Source organism: Aegilops tauschii, chromosome 6 (genome assembly GCF_002575655.3).
Source record: "Aegilops tauschii subsp. strangulata cultivar AL8/78 chromosome 6, Aet v6.0, whole genome shotgun sequence".
NCBI classification, from domain to species: Eukaryota; Viridiplantae; Streptophyta; class Magnoliopsida; order Poales; family Poaceae; genus Aegilops; species Aegilops tauschii.
In genome coordinates, this window is record NC_053040.3 from 453,162,630 (window position 1) to 453,187,592 (window position 24,963).

At 49.9% G+C, this 24,963-nt stretch overlaps 1 long non-coding RNA gene across 1 annotated transcript; it reads right to left on the reverse strand.

Moving 5' to 3' along the window:
• Window positions 1-16,523: 16,523 nt before the first annotated feature.
• Window positions 16,524-17,434, reverse strand: LOC120965932 (uncharacterized). The gene is made up of 2 exons (XR_005758902.2): window positions 16,963-17,434; window positions 16,524-16,869 (listed from the first exon to the last, which is right to left on the reverse strand). It is a non-coding gene; the product is annotated as an uncharacterized lncRNA (long non-coding RNA).
• Between the last annotated feature and the right edge of the window lie 7,529 nt (window positions 17,435-24,963).

Below are 24,963 nucleotides of genomic sequence, written 5' to 3' on the forward strand. Positions count from 1 at the left end.
CGGACGCCGCCGAATCAGGAGGCAGCCGGTGCGGGATTCGGCGCCTCCGGCGGTCCGGCTGCCGCGGTAGGCCTCCGCCGGGTCTTAGGCTGCTGCCAACCTCCTCCCCATCGGCCGTGAGCCTGTCCGCGGTCGTTGCGCCGGCCGCACGACCGCCGCTCCAAGCCCTTCGCCCGGGTGCCGAACTATTCTTCGCCGCCCGCCGAGCTCCTCTTGGCCGGCCTCCAAGCTCATTTCTTATCACCGCCGCCGTCTGGTGCTGAACGCAGTCGTCCGCAGCAGCCAATCCAACCAGTGGCCATCTTCTTCCACCGCACGCACAAGGTGTTCGATGGAATTCCCTAAGGTAAAAAATGACGAAACTTGATGATTTAACTTGGGATTGGATAGTATGTTTGACGGTGGTTGTGTGCATTGTAGATGAGCTCGGTTGACTCCTCTTTCATGGATGATTCATCGTCGGACGAGGAATTTGATTTGCATGAAGAAGAGGATATTGCTATGCTAGTGGCCATGCACAAGAGGAAGAAACCGAAGCACCTACAACTATGGGTACTATCTTGCAGATGGGATCTACCCGAGGTGGAGTACATTCGTCAAGCCGGTTGCAAATCTGAAGGTAAGAAAGAACTTGTCTTTCATAATGCACAAGCGGCGGATAGAAAAGATGTTAAGAGGGCATTTGGGATTTTGCAATCCCAATTTGCTATTGTGCGAGGACCATCTAGATTTTGGGATCAAAAGATCCTTTGGTACATCATGAGCGCTTGCGTGATCATGCATAACATGATCATTGAGAACGAGCGTGTAAAAAATTTAGATTACAACTTCTATCAGTTGATGGGCATTCATGTTAACCCCATGCGCAAAGAGGAGCGCATCAGACGTTTCATGAAGGTGTATAGCGAGATTAGAGACACCGATGTGCATGACCAACTCCAGAAAGATTTGATGGAAGAGCATTGGAAAGGGCATGGCGAAAGATTCGCATAGATTCATTATTTGTTTGTTCAAAACTATGTTGTATTGTGCAAAACTATGTTGTATTTGTGTTGCATTTCATCTCCTGGATCTGAAGAACTATGTAATAATTTGATATTGTGGACATGAAATTTTTTTATGTTGTTTTAAAACATGTTTTATGCAATATGTGCGGCTGTACAGTGGCTGGACAGTGGCTGAACAGCAGCCGCGCGACTGCTGGCCGGTTTTGGACCATGAATTTGGACCATCTATTGGAGTTGCTCTTTTGGACCATGAATTTGGACCATCTGTTGGAGTTGGCCTTTTTCGGAGCTCCAAAACGCACTTTTTTGGCGGTCCAAATTTTACATCTCCGGTTTTGGACCGTTAAAATTTGAACCATCTATTGGAGATGCTCTTAGCACGACGACTTCCCAACTGTGTACTACAATAAGGTTTGTCCGGCTCTGATGACGAAGGGGCGATAATGGTAATGTGTCTTCGGCTCGCTTTAGTGATCTTAATGTAATTTTTATTTCTAGTGTTCTTTATACTACCTTAACAGTTGATGAATAGATCAAAAAATTACCGCAAAGACAAAGAAAGGAGACGAGCAGTGTTAATAATAAGCGAAAGCGAGCAAAAGAATGTCGTTCCTTTATTATGCCATGAAGAGAACTTGTTTAATTTATTTCAGTCGAATGCATGCCGATCGTTCATGCATGTAGTGGCTAGGCGGATAGATTGGTGCAGTTCCTGTAGCACATGCATGTAAGGAGGTTGTGGCAACGACCGCTGTCGAAGCCCTCGGCCCTGCAGGGCCTGTTGCAGGAGCCTGCAATGACGCAATAGGTTCCCATCCACTCCCTGCTCAGCTGCTTTTCGCAGCCATGCGACCCCATTTTTTCTGCATTGATCCACAGATAATACGAATTAACCATCAGCTAAACTAATTTGGATCAGATTGATCCGGAGTTGTGTGGGGCGATGGTCTTCCTACCAGATGACAGGAGAAGCAGCATCACCACGGAGAGGCATATGAAAGCCTTGCTGGTTCACTACCGCAAACGCACCCTATGCCGACGGCCAGGGCCGTCGGCATAGCCATGACTAGCCGTCGGGTCAGGCCTATGCCGATGGCCCCCGTCGACATAGGGCTGTCGGCAAAATATCCGTCGGCGTAGTCAGGATGACCGTCGGCATAGAAAAGCCGTCGGCATAGACCCTATCCCGACGGTGGCCGTACATCTACGCCGACGGCCCTAGCCGTCGGCAACGTCATCGCCTAACGGCGGCCGCCGTCAAGTGCTGCCCAATGGCTTCTCGCCACGTGGCGAGACGCCGTTCAGCATGGGTGTGTCTATGCCGACAGCCTAGCCGTCGGCTTAGTTTGAAATTATGCCGACGGCTAGGCCGTCGGCATAGACACGCCACGTGTCAGAAACTGGGCGCTCCTGGGGCAGGTCTATGCCGACGGCATAATTTCAAACTAAGCCGACGGCTAGGCCGTCGGCATAGACGTGCCACGTGTCGGCCACTGGGAGCTCACGCCAGGCCTATGCCGACGGCCAAACTAAGCCGACGGCCAGGCCGTCGGCATAGAGGTGCCACGTGTCGGCCACTGGGAGCTCAGGCCAGGCCTATGCCGACGGCCAGGCCGTCGGCATAGATTCTGTCCAGTTTTTTTTCTGTTTCTTTTCAGCTCAATTCATTTGAATATATAACAAACAGCATATACACAGCATCACACAACAAATTGGCATCGCTAAGAAGCATCGCAAAGCATCACACATATAAGTATCATCACCACAAAGCATATAAGAATCTCACAAACAACAATAAGATAAGTATCATCACAAGCATACAAGTATCATAGCGTCGAGAAAGGCTTAAGCGCCAGGACATCGAGCACCGCGGAGGTCGTCACTGCCAAGACCGCCGAAGCCCAGGTCGTCACTGCTAGCGGCAGCGCTACCGCCAAGACCGCCTCCACGTCCGCCTCCGTCTCCGTGGATCGGAGTGGTCGGGCTCCGTGTCTCGGGAGTGTTGCGAAGACCACCGCCAACGGTAGATGCACCTGTTCCCTGGATGTCGAAAAGATATATTAACGGGATATAAGACTGTGTTGAAAGGCATGACATGCTTTGGGTGAATTGATTGGGGATGAACTAACCGGCGAGGGGCCAGCGTTCTGTGCCACAAACTCCTCAAAGGTCAGCAGCACTGGTTGTGCTGGAGGACCCTCTGCTGATGGCCATTGAGGACACCTGCCGGCCGCCATTTCTTGAAAAGCGTGTTGCATCTCGCGATCCCTCTGCTGCATGAAGGCGGTCGTGCCACGCCATGGTCTCCTGGCGCGCTACCTCCGGGTCTACACGGAGGGGATCTTGCCGTGGGTCTGGCCCGGATGTTGCTCCAAAGTGTTCCTATGGACTGACCTACCACAACCGGGTGGATAGGTCCACTGCTCAAAGCCCGTCCGTGCAAAGTCAAAGGGCTAGATCCCGTGGTCAAACGCTACAGGGTTAGGCGGGACGGGGGCCCTGGGGGTAGCAATGCCACCCGAGCGTCGCACCGGGCCCCCATACATGCGGGGTGGTGTGGTGGCATGTCCAAAGAGGCGGCACGCGTCTCCGGGGGGTGCCCCCCCCTCACGAACGGCGATGACACGGTAGTAGACGTTCTGCGGTAACGATGCGGCGTGAATATTATTAAATACTCGGAGCGCGATAAAATCATGAGTTTTTTACACGACGTGGGCACATGTGCTGTAGGACTGATGGTAATTTTTCATAATTGTTCGTGATGGAGTAGTATCTGAACAATTCCCTCTATGCGGATTGCTCTTCGCGTGTCTACGACTGTGGCCGGCGGCCTCCGGGGGCTAGCATGCTGCCAAATCTTGCGTAGGCGGCCTCTCACAAGTCTGGAAGTGTTGTGGCGGGTGCAAACGCCTGGCACGCGTCTCCGGGGTGTGCCCCCCCTCACGGACGGCGGCGCCGCCGGCACCTGGAGGGGGAAACGGACGCGTCGGGTCTACACGGAGGGGATCTTGCTGTGGATCTGGCCCGGATGTTGCTCCTAAGTGTTCCTATGGGCTGACCTAACACAACCGGGTGGATAGGTCCACTGCTCAAAGCCCGTCCGTGCAAAGTCAAAGGGCTAGATCCCGTGGTCAAACGCTACAGGGTTAGGCGGGACGGGGGCCCTGGGGGGTAGCAATGCCACCCGAGCGTCGCACCGGGCCCTCATACATGCGGGGTGGTGTGGTGCCATGTCCCAAGAGGCGGCACGCGTCTCCGGGGTGTGCCCCCCTCACCGACGGCGCCGCCGCCGGCACCTGGAGGGGGGAAACGGGCGCGTCGGGTCTACACGGAGGGGATCTTGCCGTGGGTCTGGCCCGGATGTTGCTCCAAAGTGTTCCTATGGACTGACCTAACACAACCGGGTGGATAGGTCCACTGCTCAAAGCCCGTCCGTGCAAAGTCAAAGGGCTAGATCCCGTGGTCAAAAGCTACAGGGTTAGGCGGGACGGGGGCCCTGGGGGGTAGCAATGCCACCCGAGCGTCGCACCGGGCCCTCATACATGCGGGGTGGTGTGGTGGCATGTCCGAAGAGGCGGCACGCGTCTCCGGGGTGTGCCCCCTCATGGACGGCGCCGCCGCCGGCACCTGGATGGGGGAAACGGACGCGTCGGGTCTACACGGAGGGGATCTTGCCGTGGGTCTGGCCCGGATGTTGCTCCAAAGTGTTCCTATGGACTGACCTAACACAACCGGGTGGATAGGTCCACTGCTCAAAGCCCGTCCGTGCAAAGTCAAAGGGCTAGATCCCGTGGTCAAAAGCTACAGGGTTAGGCGGGACGGGGGCCCTGGGGGGTAGCAATGCCACCCGAGCGTCGCACCTGGCCCTCATACATGCGGGGTGGTGTGGTGGCATGTCCGAAGAGGCGGCACGCGTCTCCGGGGTGTGCCCCCTCACGGACGGCGCCGCCGCCGGCACCTGGAGGGGGGAAACGGACGCGTCGGGTCTACACGGAGGGGATCTTGCCGTGGGTCTGGCCCGGATGTTGCTCCAAAGTGTTCCTATGGGCTGACCTACCACAACCGGGTGGATAGGTCCACTGCTCAAAGCCCGTCTGTGCAAAGTCAAAGGGCTAGATCCCGTGGTCAAACGCTACAGGGTTAGGCGGGACGGGGGCCCTGGGGGTAGCAATGCCACCCGAGCGTCGCACCGGGCCCTCATACATGCGGGGTGGTGTGGTGGCATGTCCCAAGAGGCGGCACGCGTCTCCGGGGTGTGCCCCCCTCACGAACGGCGATGACACATTAGTAGACGTTCTGCGGTAACGATGCGGCGTGAATATTATTAAATACTCGGAGCGCGATAAAATATGAGTTTTTTACACGACGCGGGCACATGTGCTGTAGGACTGATGGTAATTTTTCATAATTGTTCGTGATGGAGTAGTATCTGAACAATTCCCTCTATGCGGATTGCTCTTCGCGTGGACTGTGGCCGGCGGCCTCCGGGGGCTAGCATGCCACCAAATCTTGCGTAGGCGGCCTCTCACAAGTCTGGAAGTGTTGTGGCGGGTGCAAACGCCTGGCACGCGTCTCCGGGGTGTGCCCCCCCTCACGGACGGCGGCGCCGCCGGCACCTGGAGGGGGGAAACGGACGCGTCGGGTCTACACGGAGGGGATCTTGTTGTGGGTCTGGCCCGGATGTTGCTCCTAAGTGTTCCTATGGGCTTACCTAACACAACCGGGTGGATAGGTCCACTGCTCAAAGCCTGTCCGTGCAAAGTCAAAGGGCTAGATCCCGTGGTCAAACGCTAAAGGGTTAGGCGGGACGGGGGCCCCTGGGGGGTAGCAATGCCACCCGAGCGTCGCACCGGGCCCTCATACATGCGGGGTGCTGTGGTGGCATGTCCCAAGAGGCGGCATGCGTCTCCGGGGTGTGCCCCCCCTCACGGACGGCAGCGCCGCCGGCACCTGGATGGGGAAACGGACGCGTCGGGTCTACACGGAGGGGATCTTGCTGTGGATCTGGCCCGGATGTTGCTCCTAAGTGTTCCTATGGGCTTACCTAACACAACCGGGTGGATAGGTCCACTGCTCAAAGCCCGTCCGTGCAAAGTCAAAGGGCTAGATCCCGTGGTCAAACGCTACAGGGTTAGGCGGGACGGGGGCCCTGGGGGGTAGCAATGCCACCCGAGCGTCGCACCGGGCCCTCATACATGCGGGGTGGTGTGGTGGCATGTCCCAAGAGGCGGCACGCGTCTCCGGGGTGTGCCCCCCTCACCGACGGCGCCCGCCGCCGGCACCTGGAGGGGGAAACGGGAGCGTCGGGTCTACACGGAGGGGATCTTGCCGTGGGTCTGGCCCGGATGTTGCTCCAAAGTGTTCCTATGGACTGACCTAACACAACCGGGTGGATAGGTCCACTGCTCAAAGCCCGTCCGTGCAAAGTCAAAGGGCTAGATCCCGTGGTCAAAAGCTACAGGGTTAGGCGGGACGGGGGCCCTGGGGGGTAGCAATGCCACCCGAGCGTCGCACCGGGCCCTCACACATGCGGGGTGGTGTGGTGGCATGTCCGAAGAGGCGGCACGCGTCTCCGGGGTGTGCCCCCTCACGGACGGCGCCGCCGCCGGCACCTGGAGGGGGGAAACGGACGCGTCGGGTCTACACGGAGGGGATCTTGCCGTGGGTCTGGCCCGGATGTTGCTCCAAAGTGTTCCTATGGGCTGACCTACCACAACCGGGTGGATAGGTCCACTGCTCAAAGCCCGTCCGTGCAAAGTCAAAGGGCTAGATCCCGTGGTCAAACGCTACAAGGTTAGGCGGGACGGGGGCCCTGGGGGGTAGCAATGGCACCCGAGCGTCGCACCGGGCCCTCATACATGCGGGGTGGTGTGGTGGCATGTCCCAAGAGGCGGCACGCGTCTCCGGGGTGTGCCCCCCTCACGAACGGCGATGACACATTAGTAGACGTTCTGCGGTAACGATGCGGCGTGAATATTATTAAATACCCAGAGCGCGATAAAATCATGAGTTTTTTACACGACGCGGGCACATGTGCTGTAGGACTGATGGTAATTTTTCATAATTGTTCGTGATGGAGTAGTATCTGAACAATTCCCTCTATGCGGATTGCTCTTCGCGTGGACTGTGGCCGGCGGCCTCCGGGGGCTAGCATGCCGCCAAATCTTGCGTAGGCGGCCTCTCACAAGTCTGGAAGTGTTGTGGCGGGTGCAAACGCCTGGCACGCGTCTCCGGGGTGTGCCCCCCCTCACGGACGGCGGCGCCGCCGGCACCTGGAGGGGGGAAACGGACGCGTCGGGTCTACACGGAGGGGATCTTGCTGTGGGTCTGGCCCGGATGTTGCTCCTAGGTGTTCCTATGGGCTTACCTAACACAACCGGGTGGATAGGTCCACTGCTCAAAGCCTGTCCGTGCAAAGTCAAAGGGCTAGATCTCGTGGTCAAACGCTAAAGGGTTAGGCGGGACGGGGGCCCCTGGGGGGTAGCAATGCCACCCGAGCGTCGCACCGGGCCCTCATACATGCGGGGTGCTGTGGTGGCATGTCCCAAGAGGCGGCATGCGTCTCCGGGGTGTGCCCCCCTCACGGACGGCGACGCCGCCGGCACTTGGAGGGGGAAAACGGGCGCGTCGGGTCTACACGGAGGGGATCTTGCCGTGGGTCTGGCCCGGATGTTGCTCCAAAGTGTTCCTATGGACTAACCTAACACAACCGGGTGGATAGGTCCACTGCTCAAAGCCCGTCCGTGCAAAGTCAAAGGGCTAGATCCCGTGGTCAAACGCTACAGGGTTAGGCGGGACGGGGGCCCTGGGGGGTAGCAATGGCACCCGAGCGTCGCATCGGGCCCTCATACATGCGGGGTGGTGTGGTGGCATGTCCGAAGAGGCGGCACGCGTCTCCGGGGTGTGCCCCCATCCAAGTGACGGCGGCACTGCCTTGCGTGCAGGGGGGCACACCGCGGAGCCCCATGACGGGCGTCTACGCATGCCTGAACACTTTCACATATGCATCGGGACCCGTGCGATGTTTCGGTGACATAGCTACACCCCGAATCCCCCCACCAACTAGAATTCCCTCCGTGTCGACCGTTTCCCCCCTCCGTGACACGGCGATAGCGACGTTCGTAACGGGGGGCAATCGATATACAATCAGGGTATGTTTTTTTAGATAAGGCATAATTATCTTATGCAAAAACAAAAACTAAAATAAAGTAAAAATGAGAAAATAAAGTAAAAATAAAAAAATAGTATGCCGACGGCGAGGCCGTCGGCATACCTGTGCACACACGGAGGTGCAGTCCCACGGATCGATGACGTGGCATGGCGCACGGATCGATGACGTGGCAGAGGGGCCTATGCCGACGGCTATACCGTAGGCATATATTTGCCATAGGTAGTATAAAGCGAAATTTAAAATAAAACTAAATAAATGTATGCCGACGGCTAGGCCGTCGGCATATCTGTGCACACACGGAGGTGCAGTCCCACGGATCGATGACGTGGCATAGCACATGGATCGATGACGTGGCAGAGGGGTATGCGCCAGGTCTATGCCGACGGCATAGCCGTCGGCATAGGGCTGGCACGGGTATGCCGACGGCCACCGTTATCACCCGTCGGCGTAGGCTCAACGTCGTCAAACGGTCAGCGCTGACGGCAAGGGCTATGCCGACGGCCGCTCCTATGCCGACGGGCCCCGTAGGCGTACCTCGAGCGGTCCCGACGGCCTCGTATATGCCGACGGCCCGTCGGCATATATGTATTTATGCCGACGGCTTTTCTACGCCTACGGCCTGCCCTTGGCCGTCGGCATAGCGGCATTTATGCCAACGGGTGCCGTCGGCAAACGAAGTTTTTCTGGTAGTGGTTCCAGTAGTCCTTTAGCAGCGTTCTTCATGTACGGTGCCATATCAAAGAGGTAATGTGTGTTGTTTTTCCTAAATGAAACTGATGGGTGCGTGAGTATCGCCATGATCTGTATTTATAGCAAAATGCGTGACACGATTATCTGGTGAAAAATTAATGTGTCTCACCAGTGCTTATCCTAACGCATGGCTGGTACCTTATCCGAACGCCTAATTTTAGACATGATTGATTGCGTATGTCTTCTTTTTTGCAGGCAAAACGGGGTAGGTGTACAATAAAAATGGGGGATAGTTATTGTTTTTAGAGGAAGGCGCAAGATGCAAGAACCTTCAAATTAATAAAGCCTAATCAAGACATGAAAGTAGCGTAGATATTGACACAACAGACTGAGGCCACACAAGAGCAAATCAAATAAGGGTCAATATTAAGCAGTTGGTTGGTGCATAATCTCAAATTGCACATCTACAATGCTAGGCTGTTGGTCGAGGTAGTAAATAGTAAAAGCTTCACATCCACGATCAGGAAAAAAGTTCCACATCCACTACTACGGAGTTCGCTATGGTAGCAGACGAAGTTGCACATCTCATTGGTAAGGAATAGTTTGGGATGGAGGTGCCATATGTGAAAACTGCATGTCCATGAATATGAGGGAAAGTTGCACATCGACTGCCCGATAATTGCAAATCGACTGCTAGACAGTTGCACCTAATGAGGACTAAATTGCACACACAAAAAATCATTAAAATATACCCATACGAGATATAGTTTTAAAGAGCACATCATGATGATTCCAACGGTGAATGCGGATCTTAATTTCGATGTTCAGTTTAAAAGTTATGACTTTAAAAGAAATTAAACTCGGATTAAATGCGTTCACACGTCCATGAGTAGGGGAAATATTCACACCGGCTATCAGGTAGTTGCGCCAAACATTAACTAAATTAGAAGACACCCCGCGCATTGCGGCGGGAATTTGTAGAAAGCGACTATAATGCACTTGGAAAGTGACTATAATGCGCATGGAAAATCTTAAGGGGAAAATCTCTAAAAACGTAATATAATTATGAAAAAATATTTAGGTTCAGGATCACAAACATTAGGACCTCAAAATGCATGTCTTCTTATTTTCTCCTGACCTCGAGCGAAGTATATATAGAACATAATATAGTTTTCAATTTTATCGTGAAATTAGATACTACAGTTATGGCATAGCATGTTGTGTTTCAGTTCACCAACTATGAGGATTTACGGTACTATCATAGTGATGCTTTGCGGGTGTAGCAATGCAAGATTGTTCTCTAATGTAACTTCTGCAATAATATGTTATTGGTCATCATCAGAACTAATGTGATGATTTAAGAGAGCTATGAAGAGAGGCAAAAATATTTCCATTAGTCCTGTCACAGTGCCTAAAGGCATATAAAATGCTCAGACAGATTTTGCCATTGAACCAATGGTGTCACTTAAAATGAAGATTACAATTTTGAAGAAAATTATCAAACATATATAATCCGGATTACATGCCTGTAGCTGCACAAATAACTGAAGGTGCTCTAGTGTAGAAACAACTGGCAAACAACATCTTATGACTACGTCAGAAAAAAAAAATCAATCCAATATGAGTGCACTAGTAGAAAACGGAGTTTTATCACCGGCTCGTAAGGGCCTTTAGTGCCGGTTCTGCAACCGGCACTAAAGAGTGGGGACTAAAGGTCCCCCCCACCCTTTAGTACCGGTTCGGCACGAACCGGTGCTAACGTGCCACCACGTGGCACGAGCCAGGCCCGGGTGCGTGTAGGACATTAGTACCGGTTGGTAACACCAACCGGTACTAAATGTTTGGGTGTGTTTTGGTTTTAATTTTTATTTTTCCTTTAGTTTTGTGTTTTCAATTTAATTTAGTGATTGTTTTACATTATAATGAGTTGTTAAATCATTAGGTGAAAGTACCGCAGATTAGTTTCGACTGGATGCATGTGGATCCTAGCTAAGTGATCAAGTATATGCCATATCCATATTACTTAGAGTGATCTAAGTAATATGGATATGGCATATACTTGATCACTTAGTTAGGATCCATCCAGTTGAAACTAATATGCGGTTTCTTTCATAAATGATATAATAACTCATCATCATCATCATCATCATCATCATCATATTAATATAAAAACTCTTGCATCATATCATCACCAACAACAGTATATACTAGCTAGCAAAGATATCATCGAGTTCAACATGGTCATGATATTATAAGCGTTCATAACACCACAAAAGCAAATCACTCTTTGAGATTAAGTTCAGGACGAAGAACACAGACACGCATGAGAGGACAACAAGTACTAAGAGCATGATAACTAGTTAAATCACTCTTGCTGCTCTCTCTCAGGTAAAATAGCATAGAACATGTATAGCTCTCCTGATTCATCATATTGGAGCATGCAGATGAACCTGTCTTCTAATCGTGGGCTGCGCTTCTGATTGCTGCCCCCTAGTACTTCTCTGCGATCGTTAACAATTTTGCTCCAATCTTTCACTATTAAGCATTCATCGCTTTCAGAAATCCTGAATGCACTCATGTGCACTGTAGGATATCTTGGCCGTAAGCTAACAATTGACATGCGACCTTTAGTCTCGATCCACTAAGCCACAACTGTCATCGGGAGTCCCTGTTGAAGAACATCGTATAGTAATTAATATACTTAGCAATGAAAGTTTAGCTTGAAAAATAACGTATGCAAAAGATGCACTGAGGACTAATAGTAAAAATCTTACCATATTTCCTAAATACATGTGACCGTAGTTCAATACGATCACTATTGGTCGCACGTTTTGAGTACTAAGATTTTCAAATTCAGGAAAATGATTTCTCTTGACAGCATCAAGATCCTCAAGCCATGAAACATAATGACTTATCTCCTCGCAGTTTAGTTCAGCCCCGGGACAGTGGATGGTCCTGTCTACCAAGCGCCGAACATGTTTGCTTGAATCAAAATAAGCTGTCAATAGAAATTACTTGTCAACTATTTTTGAATAAACAATATCGAAGACATAAATATGGTTGAGAAACTCACATAATGGTAGAACTGGAGGCGTCTGCACATCGACCCAGATGTCTCTATTACCTTCAATATCATCTTCCGGACGAATATCAAAGGTGATAACCATATCAGGCTCAAATGCATAAGTCTTGCATAGTGCTTGCCAAGTTTTGCATTCAAAATAGTGTATGTGTCTGCATTGTATAATTTGACGTTGAAAGTATAACCATGCTCGGTCTTCAGGTAAACTCTCTTTACCTCCATAGTTTCCATATCACTAAAACCTACCTTATCCAAGACAAAAATTCTTGCATGGCAGGGGATGCGCTAGTACAATAGTGAAAATTAAAAATTATAAGTTGAAGCAAATGAAGCATAAGTCATGCTTAATTACGAAAAAAGACTTGTCGTTATGACTTACTGTATCCACTTCGAAGGTCTCATCCAGCTTGATGCTGAAGCGCCTATCATCAACAAGGAAATTTCTGTCGCACAGGCCGCGCTGGTCTTCACAGTATTCGCACTTAATGAAATCTTTTTCGTCGTCAGACGACATTTCCTATGTTCATATAGGTGAAACATTAAACAGTTACTAGTTCTATTAACTCAACTAATTCAACTACTTCTATTAATTCAACTAGTTCTATCAATTCAACTAGTTCTATTAATTCAACTAATTCAACTAAGCATTTACTAAAAATAAACTAGTTCTATTAATTTTCTTACTAAAATAAAGTAGCTAGTTCTATATATATAGTAATATTTTAATTAGATCATCAAATCTCAAATACCTAAATTTTCTTACTAAAAATAAACTAGTTATATTAATTCAACAAATTCAACTAAGAATTTACTAAAAATGAACTAGTTATATTAATTTTCTTACTAAAATATATAACGTAGCTATATATATATTAATATTTTAATTAGATCATCAAATCTCATATACCTAAATTTTCTTACTAAAAATAAACTAGTTCTATTAATTCAACTAGTTCAACTAAGCATTTACTAAAAATAAACTAGTTATATTAATTCAACAGAAAATTTGACATGCATTAATCTAAACAACAGAAAACAGAAAATAAGTAAAAAAAATGTGTGTGTGTGTGTGTCTCTGTGTGTGTATGTGTGTGTGTCTGTACGAGCGGGGCGGCGGCGTACGAGCGGCGGGCCGGGGGCGACGGCGCGAGACGGCGACACGTACGGGGCGGCGGGCCGGGGGCGACGGGACGACGAAGACGGGCGGCGGGCCGGGGGCGACGGCGCGAGACGGCGACGACGGTGCGGCGGGTCGCGAGACGGCGACGACGGCGCGGCGGGTCGCGCGACGACGGGGGCTGGCTGGGGCGGCGACGACGACGGCGACAGGGACGGGCTGGGGCGTCGACGGGGGCGAAGAACAAACTGAAACGAACTGAAAATATTCGTAAGTGGTGCTTATATAGCGGTGGCCATTAGTACCGGTTTGATCCATCAACCGGTACTAAAGGCCTATTTTGGCCAGGCCAAGAGGCGGGAAGAGCAGGCCTTTAGTACCGGTTGGTGGCTCCAACCGGTACTAAAGACCCACCTTTAGTACCGGGTTGGGCTACCAACCGGTACTAAAGGGGGTGTGCTGCCACCCGCGGTGTAGAAAGTTTAGTCCTACCTCGCCGGGCGAAGGGCTGCCGCACTGGTTTATAAACCCAGCCACGGCTGCTACTTTGAACTCCCTTGTAAAGCAGGCTTCTGGGCCTAACTATGGCGCGCTGCCCTGTGAGCCCGAATTTCCACGCCCGTTGTCTAGCAGGCCCACTAGGCAGCGCCCCAATAATTTTTTATATAGTTTTTTTCTTTTCTTCCTTATTTATTTTCTTCTATTTATTTCTGAGTAGTTTTTTATATATTTTTTTTTCTGCTTTTTCTATTTTCTTCTATTTATTTCTGATTAGTTTTTTTATTTTCCCCAAATCGGTAAATGACTGAAAAATAGCAAATGCTGTCAGAAAGTGTTGAAATTTTTTTATATAGTTTTTCTTTCCTTCTTTATTTATTTTCTTCTATTTATTTCTGAGTAGTTTTTTATATAGTTTTTTTATTTTCTGCTTTTTTTATTTTCTTCTATTTATTTCTGATTAGTTTTTTATATAGTTTTTTTTTCTTTTTCCCAAATCGGTAAATGACTGAAAAATAGCAAATGTTGTCAGAAAGTGTTGAAAATTGATGACGTCGTTTTGAATGATGTGTACGGAACGCAAAAAAGTCTGGAGTTGTAATAAGTTTAAAAAATGAAGTGCCCATGTAACAGATGAGTTCTCGTCCGAAACCCTGATACTCCGAAAGAGATTGTTCAGTTTGTACACGAAGTGCGTCCAGTTTTTGCCGTAACCCTCTCTACTCTTTTGCACATGCTATGTGGGTGAAATGATGATACCATTGCCAAGTTTCGACATTTTCAGAGTTCATTTTGTAATGATTTTCAATTTCACGATCATTTAGCTCTCTAAACAAATAGTACCAGTTCATGGCACAAACCGGTACTAAAGGTGCCCGTGGGCCCCAGCCTGACCACAGCCTGACGCAGCCTCATTAGTACCGGTTCATGACACGAACCGGTACTAAAGGTTGCTCACGAACCGGTACTAATGATCTCCGCCCGCCTAGCCATTGGAACTGGCACTAATGGACACATTAGTACCGGCTCAAAATCAAACCGGCACTAATGTGCTTCACATTTGACCCTTTTTCTACTAATGGTATAACAACCAATCATCATACAAAAAGGTTTAGTCCATAATCACCTCGTTGCAAAAGAGGTGTAGTCACCAATCTAGCACTGCTAGCTAAAAGTCAGTTAGGAAGATATAAAGATAATCCACTTGAAAATCCTTGGAAGAATTTAATTCTCTGTCTCCTTCAGAAAAAGAAAGCTAAGGCAATTGGTGTCTTTTGTCATTCTTTGCTCCTTTTTCACTCAATGATTCCTTCAAATTTGCTGACCAAAAATTCTATATGTCTATTCTATCTATGATATTTCTATATATATAGAATATGATATCTAATATGACATCCGATTTGTCAAAGGGATTGGATTGGTGACTTACCCATTCAGTGACTTTGGCACTGGACGTTCCAAAAACGGGTACTATCGGATCGGGTAACCGAAATAGAATGATGGCATGCACCAAGTATACTTGATAAAAAATCCGCTATGTTTTCCATTGCATACAAATACATAAGCAAATGAGCAAAAGGTAAGAAAACCTGACCCGCTTTCCGTGCAAAATCAGTCCATATACTATTGGGCCGTACTGGCCAGGGCTCTAGCGCTTGACGTCGCCCACCCACCCACGCATAGGCGTACCCGACGCCGGCGTCCGCGCCGTGGAGCGGTGGAGGCCGTAGCGAGCTCTGCAGAACTGCTCGGCGACCAGGTACTGGTCACGGATCACCACCACGAGGGCGCCTTAGAGAGTGCACCGGCCGCCAGCTGGAAGATCTCGACCAGTGTCAACTACTTGCGGAGGGAGTAGTGCTCATCGGAGATCTGACCGGCCAGAAGGACGCGGATCGTCGCCTTCAAGGCGGCGGCGCCATGGCGTTCCACTGCACGATCAAGGATTATGGCAGCAGTGTGCGCATCTCCAACTGCGATGGACCCTTAAGGCTTGGCCGGCGGCGCAGTATGAGAGAGAGAGGTAGAGATACAGGAAAGATGGAAGAATCGGTTGGGATTTTTGTAGGGCATCGATGGAGATTTATACCTTCAGGGAGATGAAGGAACCTAGTCGTCCGAGTATAAATTCTCATCGTAATCGAAGCAGTTTCCTTGTTCACGTCCCGTTAATTCTAGCATCAGTTTCCTAAAGTATATTGGTGGCTATCTATGGAACCGACGCATGCAAGTATTGATTACCGTTTATTATGCATGGCAAGCAATGGACGCTTGCGTGTAGAGTCTAGCGATTGACTTTTTCTCTTTTTTTGCTAATTATCTATCGCACGGGAGGCTACCTAAGTTAAGGTGAATGGGCTGCATGACTCACGGCTGATTGGTGGAGAACTGCTGACGTGGCAGCTTGCTAATGTGGATAGCCTACATGTCTAGAGAAATCAAGTGGTGGGGGCTCCTATTTAGACACGGCTGACTGGTGGAGAACTGCTGATGTGGCAGCCTGCTGATGTGGATAGCCTGCATGTCTAGAGAAATCAAGTGATGGGGGCTCCTATTTAGATATAGTAGATTGCACACAAAAACGTTTATCAAAACATACTCATGCGGGGTCTATTTTCGAAGAGCACGCGCGAGGATTCCAACGTTGAAAATGGATTTTAATTTCGATGTTTGATCAAATATGGCTTTTGAAAATTCTAAAATTTGAATTAAATGCATTCACATTCACATGAATATTTTTACGATACTTTTTTCTTTCTTCCTATTCACATGATACTTTTCTAATATGGATTAGAGTTTTCCTAATATAGATTAGAGGGGCAAAATATTTTCAAATATGGCTGGTCACTCCGGACGTCTGACGAGCGAACGGCCACTCGCTAGATGCACCCTACTATAAAGCGATGAGCGTATCGATGACGCTATCCGGTAAGAGACCAAACCATAAAGATAACAGTGTTGAGAAGCTGAGATGAGCAGTGTTAATCATAATAAAAATCGTGCAAAAGATTGCACCACATTGGTACTGCCCTATCAAGCTGACAAGCTCCGTTCCTTTATTATGCCATGAAGAGAACTTCTTAACTTATTTTACCGGTCGATCATGCATGGAGTGGCATATACATATGGCTAAATGATAGGTCGGTGCAGTTTCTGTAGCAGATGCATGTAAAGAGGTTATCACAATGGCCGTTGTCGAAGCCCTCGGCCCTGCAGGGCCTGTTGCACGTGCCTCTCCGGATGCATGGCCTTCCGTCCCACGTCGTGCTATTTTGCTTTTCACAGCCATGCGACCCCATTTTTTCTGCATCCATCCACAGACAATACAAATTAACCATCAACTAAACTAATTTGAATCAGCCTGACCACGAGTTATTTTGGGAGATGGTCTTCCTACCAGATGACAGGAAAACCAGCATCACCAGCCACAGGCATGTGAAAGCCTTGGTCAGTGATCCTTTAGCAGCGTTCTTCATGTATGATGCCATATTGAAGAGGTAATGTGTGTTTGTTTTTTCTAAATGAAACTGATGGGTGTGGGAGTATATCCATGATCTGTATTTATAACAAAAGTGTATGTCAATGTTGACTCGGTTATTTGGTGAGATATTAATGTGTGTCATCAATGCTTATTCAAACGTCTAGCTAGGCTTAATCCACTTCTAAACATGACTGGTGCCTTATCCAAACGCCTAATTGTAGACATGATTGATTGCCTATGTCATTTCTTTTGCAGGGAAAACGGGGTAGGAGTACAATAAAAACAGGGGATAATTAATGTTTTTAGAGCGAAGGTGCAAGAAGCAAGAAGCTTTAAATTAATAATAAAGACCAAACCAGGCATCAAAGTACCATGGATATTAAGAGCATCTCTAGCAGACCCCGCATAAGTGGTCAAACCCGCAAAATTTTTGCGTTTTACAGTTTTGGGCAAAAAAAGTTACCAGAACAGAAACCGTAAAAGTAGTCCAACCCGTAAAATTTTTAAGGGCCACTGCAAATGCACACCCGAAACCCTTATCTTTGGAGGTTGGAAGACCGAATATAGGGGGCCCCGTATACCGGTCAAACCTCGTCGGAGCAAACACGCCGCCGCGGAGTTTGCCGGAATCCGCCCTAAACTCGCCGGAATTCATCACCGCACCTTGGAAAAGGCCGCTAGACGCCGCAATCGATCGCCGCCGGTTCGAATTGGATGAGCTCGACATCGTCGTGGCCTCCCATGACCTCAGCCTGGCCGCCGGAATCCTCCCGACGCGGCAGGCAAAGGGGCACGACTCGGCTGGCAATAGAGCAAGGCGCGGACGACGGAGGCGACGGGGCGTGGCCGGCAAGCTGTGCGCGGACGACGGAGGCGACGGGGCGTGGCCGGCGAGGCTGAGCGCGGCCGGCGCGGTGATGGGGCGCGGCCAGCAGGGGCGGGGCACGGCCGACGGGCGACGGGGCATGGCCTGCGGGCGACGGGGCGCGGCCGACGGGGTTGGGCGCGGCCAGCGTGGCCGGCGTGGCCGGCTGGAGGAAGGGGCGACAGCGGCCGGACTGGAGGCCGGCCGCAAATATACTTTTTTACAGATCCGTTTGGGGGGTCTACATCTGTGCCAGCCCGAGCCAGCCCGCAAATGCGGTTTTGCGCGAACTGCAAACGCGTTTTGCGGGCCGGTGGGATGCGGGGTCTGCTAGAGTTGCTCTAACAACAACCCGAGAGTACACAGACTCGAAACAAAAGGACATGAGTGGGGATGTCCGTCCTGACGATGGCGTGGATCGCGTCCAATGTTTCCTTGTCGTTCGTCTTTCCCAGCGAAGCCCACTGATGCCTGAATACAATACACTGGAGAACGCAGTCAAAGACATTCTTAGGAATAATCTGCTCGATTGTCAGCTTGTTATGAGAGCCTCACAGCCCTAAGGCAAGGCTCACGAGAACAGCTGAAGATCGGGATCCCAACCTAAACCCGAGGCCTACCTCGTCCTTCTCAGCGGAAAGATTCATGTGTTCTACCTTGGCTTTGAGCGAGTCCCAGCTGATAAATCCGACTTGGGAGGTTCTTACACAAAGTGATGCCTCCCAAGTCTGGCCCATAAAGATTAGCAGCATAAAGAATCGGAAAGAAAAATTTCTGGATTGCCAGGTGCGTAAAAGGAAAAAGGAATTATGTTTCATCCATTCACAAGAACCAACAACACCTGCATGTATGGTAGTGTTACAATTATCAGTGCAACAAAATAAATGAGGCCTGCTTAAATAGCTCACGCACAATATCAATCCTCGATTTCTAACCGGAGAAGAAAATATCAGTAAAAGAATCTATCATACACGAGGGCCGATGCGCTTCTCAGTTGCTCAATGGAGCAATGCTAGCATGCGAACACAGAATGGTAACCTCTTAATCATAGAATGTTGACTTAGCAAACCAAAAATAATCCAGAAGATGAAACAGATACATACTGAAGGATTACCAGGTAAGGTGGACAAGCTACTTCACTCTGTTTGTCACAAATTCCTTGGTACTTACACCCTTGAGATCTGATTATCTTCAATGTCGGGACCATAATCCTCTCAACTGACCACAGATCCTTCCCACGGCTCACACTGAAGACAGACAAACTGTAAGATGCATATTTGCATTGTTGATGAGAAAATCTGAATCAATGAAAACAATAATGGACAAAGATGTGAAGTAGTATTAGTGTTTGTGACAAGACGTAGGTAACAACTTTCAGTTCTTCAGGATTTCCTGCTTTGTCCTGATGCACATAAGTTCAAAAGTGTCAGGGGAAAGGGAAATGATTCATAGCATTGAAGGGATAAAAAGATAGAACGTCAATCAGTTACGGCAATCCTTTGTTTGCTAGCCCGGTGTGGAGTTGAAGCACATGACATTGTTAGATCAAGGCCCTGTTCGGAACTTGCGCGCTCCGTGGAGTTGGGGAGCTGGGTTTTGGCAGCTCCATAAAATTAAGCTAAAGTCTGGTCCACTCCCGGAGCAGAGTTAAACGAGCCGAGAGAAACCGAACGCAGCCGAAGAACATGCTGCTTGCTGTGATGAAAACGTTGCGAGTTGCAGACCATGCTGTGCACAACAAACTTGAGAAGTTCAAACAAACATGCTTGTGGTAATTGGGTAGCAACTGTAACATAGAGTGGATATCCCTCATTTAGCTAGGGAACCCATTAGCTTTGTATGGAAGATATGCGATCGCGCAACTCTGAAGTCTGAACACTGCTGTAGGAACCCATTAGAGTTGCAGATCTAGTCTTCAGAAATGTATGCAAGATATGCGATTGCGCAACTGAACAAGGCACAGCACCCTGGTATGAATGTATCACTGCCATTTAGCTTACAGCACTCGGCAGCATTACTAAACTGCGACCAGGAATCAGTTGAAAAATTACAGCTAACCAAATTAGCACCACAATTCATACAGAGAAGGTACCACGGTGCTACAGAAGTCGATGGCCATCTCAGTCATCCCCTTCGCTAAAGAAATTCCAATGTGCAGCAAGACGCACACAAAAAAAAAAAAAAAAACGATCCCCTTTGCTCGGATAGTGAACGAACTCCTCCTGATTCGAAAAGCTCGAAGCGTGGATCCTGGTGTTGCCGTGGCGCCGCCGATGCATGGCTAGGTTTTGGGGGGATCTGGCTGGGGGTGGGAGTCTGCTCCGGCTCCGGCTCCGGGTCCGGCCACGGCTGCGCGCTTGCGGGCGATGAAGTCCTCGAGGACCTTGCTGCGCTGGGCGGCCTTGGCGCGCTGGGGCTCGATGTTGGCGTAGGAGAGGCGCGCGGCGGCGGCGATGAGCGCGGCGCCGGTGAGGAAGAGGCAGGCCGTGGCGGCGCGCTGCCTCCGGGTCGCCGCGTACTGCAGCCACGACATGTCGCCTCCTCTAGCGTCGTAGGGCAGGGAGCGTGGGAGACGGGACGGAGATGGTTAGCGCAAAAGGACTGGCGAAGACGGGAGGTGCGAAATACGTCTTGGCGTGTCGAGAGCGGAGCAAACGGGGAGCAGAGTTTCTCACGTTCAGGCTAGCAAAAGCAGAGCATGCTTGAATGCCGAGCAGAGCAAGAAGGGGATCGTGGACGGCATGACAGATTAGAGCAACTCCAACGGGGCGACCCATCTCGTCCGTCGCCGGCCTCGTCTTCCTCGCCTCGTCTGGCGTCACCGCTCCCTCCAGAAAAGGCAAGCCTTGTGCCCCGCGCAAGACCGCCGCCGCGACCAAGCCAAAGAAGACGCTGACGCCCGAACAGCGGGCAAGGAGTCGGCCAAGAGGAAGGGCCGGAGGCACGCCGCGGACGCGAGGAATGAGGCCGTCGCGCAGGCCGCCGTCGTCGCCGCCGCGCAGCAGGAGGTCACCAACGCCCGCGTCGCGGCGGCACGAGGGATGCGCTCTACATGCTAGGGTTAAACCCTAGCCAGCACGGCCCCGTCCAAGCCGCCGTCGCCGCGGCCAGCACCGGCTCGTCGGTGTTTCCTCGGATGGTGCTGCCCGTCTCGCCCCGCGCGTCGGCTTGCAACTCGATCCCCGCCTTCCACGTCTACCCGCACGCCTCCCGCCTCTCCGGGGAGTGCTCGCCCGACGTGAGCGTGGTCGCGCCTTCCACGCCCGCACCCGCGCCCATCAACCTCAACGCCACCCCGGTGGCCGGTGGCTCGTCATCCGGCAGCGCGAGGAAACGCGCGCGGCAGACGCCGGCCGGCGTGCTTCCGGACGCCCGCAACCTGTTCGAGGAAATGCCGTCCGCCACCGACGATGACTACATGGAAACATTTTGTAGGCATTTCAAGCTTTGGAGGCATTCAAGGTTCAACACAATGGCAAGTGCTTCAACCTCTCCCGTTGCTATCGGGTCATCAAGGACGAGGAGAAGTGCAAGACGCAATATGCCGCACTCAAGGCGCGTGGGGGGAAGAAAGCCGTGGAGGATGTTGGGGAGGGTGAGCCGGCACGGCCGCGGGGGAAGACCAACTCCAAGAAGGAGAACAAGCGAGATGCGGACACCAACGCCTTGATCGCAAGCGTGGACGGCATGATGAATAAGAAGGACTCAAGGGAGGAGGAGCGCCGGCGTTTCAAGGCGGAGCAAATGGATGCTTTCATGGGGATCCAAAGGAGGAGGCTTGAGATGGACGCTGAGAAGCAAGCCAAGATGTTCGAGCTAGAGGCGGAGAAGCAAACCAAGATGCTAGAGATCGAGGCCGCCAACGCCAAGACCAAGGCGAAAGAAGTGGCTCTCGCGAGCATGATGACCGGGGTGGAGATCATGAAGGTGGATCTCAACACCGTGTCGCCAAGGAAGAGGCAGTGGTTCGAGAAGATGCAGGCCGACATGCTCAAGTTCGACGACGAGTGATCTATGGCGGCGAGCGCCATCTTTTTTGTATGCCGGTAGGTGTGCCCGCATGACCACTGGAGCCACGATGGCGTGGTCGAACTCAAGTCCCATCCTTTTTTGTGTGCTGGCATGTGTGTCGGCCGGCTGGCGAGCGCGTCAGCATGAACTGTGGTGATATTTTCTGAAACCGGCATTGTATGCCGGCATGAGACATGGCCTGGCATGATCGGCCGCGGGCCTTTTATAAAAAACATTGAATGCAGACATGAAATGGATCGGCGCGTTGGGCGCATTGCCGACCCAAATGCAAAACTGGGTAGACGCAGGGCGGGCGGCCAACCCAAACGAACAAAAAACGGACAAATGCGCCGTCCGTTTGGGTCGGCCCGTTGGGGTTGCTTTTAGTACGTGTGCAATTTGGACGTACAATTGTTGAGCTAGTATTCGCGATTAACGGCAAGGCACGAGGAAGGAAGATGCCCCCCTCTGCTCAAGAGTTGCAGGGATGACGGGCACCAGGACTTGCTACTCATTGTTTCTCTTGTTGGTCTGGTTTTTGCCCCTCTCCTCCTTCTTGTGAAACGATCTCGGATTTAGCCAGTTTTAAAATGAAAATTCACCTGACAAAATCATTATCTATAGCATGAGGTTCCTTGTTTGAGTCCTTATGCTCAAATTAAAAAGAAACTTGGTCGAACGAAGTTTGCCGATGCTAGATTCCATGGAGAATCATCGGTGTCCCACTCTATCGAAAAAGATGTTTGGACCTCTTTATATATAAAGCAAACCATCAGAGCCACAAAGATCCAACATAAAGATTCACACCACACACGTAGCACATAAGCAAAGTACAAGAGGATTTCGTTGAGGGCACAACTCAACAAGCCCTAAAGAAAAGAAAATGTAGCCCAGGCCAAGGGAGGCTCCGATCCCCAATCGGCCCTGCCACGCCACACCACAGCGGCACCAAGTGCCTAATCCGGTTATGGCAGTGGCGGAGGAAGCGGAGGCGCCAAGCGTAGGGCGCCATTGTACGGAGATCTGCAATGAAGGTATCAATGGCGTCTCGATCTTGCAGGCGGCTAAGCGGCCGCGAGAGCTGTAAATAGCCACACATTTGAAAACTGTGTCAGTAGCTCATCGAAGAGGCACACGCTGGATCACAATCTTACTGCAGACCGTCCATAATGTCCATGCAAGAACCCCCAATAGCCAACCATCTAATATGGCCGGAACACTGCGGAGAGGCCTGAATTTCCTCGGAAGAGGCTGTGGAAATTGTTGTTGCACCAACATTCGCTGACCACCTCCCGGATGCAACCCCAAAGAAATTGCGCGGACACGCAGGTGCCCCACTCTTCATGTCTGTAACCACTTTTAGACAGTCGAAGCACCAAGATTGTCGATAGGTCAACGTGCAAGGGAGAAGGCCTTGTCGCAGGCATGAGCCTTAGAACTTGTAGTGTATCGGCTAGCTGTCGTGGACAATGACTGAGAAGCACCGAGGTATAAATATTTTCTATGTCTGCAAACAGCAGCTACAACGCCTCGGTTTCCCTGGTGGGAGTAGCCCCCATCAAAGTTGATCTTAGCCTAATTACTTTCATGTTCCAGCCAACGTATGCTCTTTCTCCACTCTCTAGGTCCATACCGGTCCATGTTGCACGTCATCCAAGATTTTGTCAATGAAGCTCACCATGGAGAGAAGACTATGGTATTCATCATAATGAATCGCCTGGCGCCATGCCCACAATATAGCCAACAGCGCCACAAGAACTTGAGCTGGCCAAATTGATTTAGGATATCACATAACCAAAACGACCACAACCGAGAATCAAGTGATTGGTTCATGATCATATGCTCTATCAAGTCATCATTTACGAGAGGCCACACACAACACGACATGTGGCAATCAATGAGCGAGTGTCTCAGAATCAGCAACAACATTACATATAAACCATTTCTTCTAGGGGGGTTATATTCATGTGTTGATGGACATCGCCGACACGCCGTGACATTCATACCAATCTTCATGCAAAAACAATAACCTTAAACTACACATACCTTCCGAATTGGAGACATTTGAGTGCCTTGTACGCTGCTCCAAACACTCTTCCTGCTCCTTCTTGACTATCGTTAGCATCATGTAGGTGGATTAAACGCCTCAAAGTCCGCTTGCACTCTCATTCTAAGCGGAATATTTAAGATCACCTCCTTGTCCATATAATAGAGGTGCTCCTCAATCATTGTTGGTTCTATGCCTCACTAGTGGGACATATGGAGTATTTGATCGCGAGCTCATATGCTCCCGCATGAACAGTAAAATCGAAAAAAAATTCAAAAAATTTGATTTTTTTTTGTGATGAACATTGATAAATTTTCTAACTGCGTGCAAAATTTTATGTTGAAAAAATGACATTCGTGGAGGTCTGGGTAAAAAAAACGATGGTCCAAAAAAACTATTGTTGGAAGCATTGATTTTTATATTTTTGCCTAGACCTCCACAAATGTCATTTCAGCCTGAAATTTTGCACGCGGTTAGAACAGTCATCAATGTTCATCACAAAAAAAAAAATCAGATTTTTTTTGAATTTTTAAATATATTTTTTCGATTTTACTGTTCGTCCAGGAGCATATGAGCTCGGGATCAAAAGAGCACTTCCGCACTAGTGGCATCAATTAACTTAGTAACCTTACTTGGTGGATTTCATAAAACCATCTTGTTTTCTTATTAATGGCTTATTGTTATCCATAAGCTTCGTATGTGCTAATGTATAATTTTGATCACTAATTGCTACTCCCTTTATTCAGGTTGGGCAGTTTAACCAAAGTGGCATAACCAAGGCAAAGAGGGATCAATTGATGCGGAATTTTGATTTTGGCAACATCTAAAGCGAGCACTTCCTCTAAGTTGATACTCCCTCTGTAAAGAAATATAAGAGCGTTTAGATTACTACTTTAGTGATCTAAACACTCTTATATTTCTTTACGGAGGGAGTACTATTTTTCAATGGTTGTCGTGCCCCCCGCCCTAAATCGTTCAATTAATTGTGTACCTA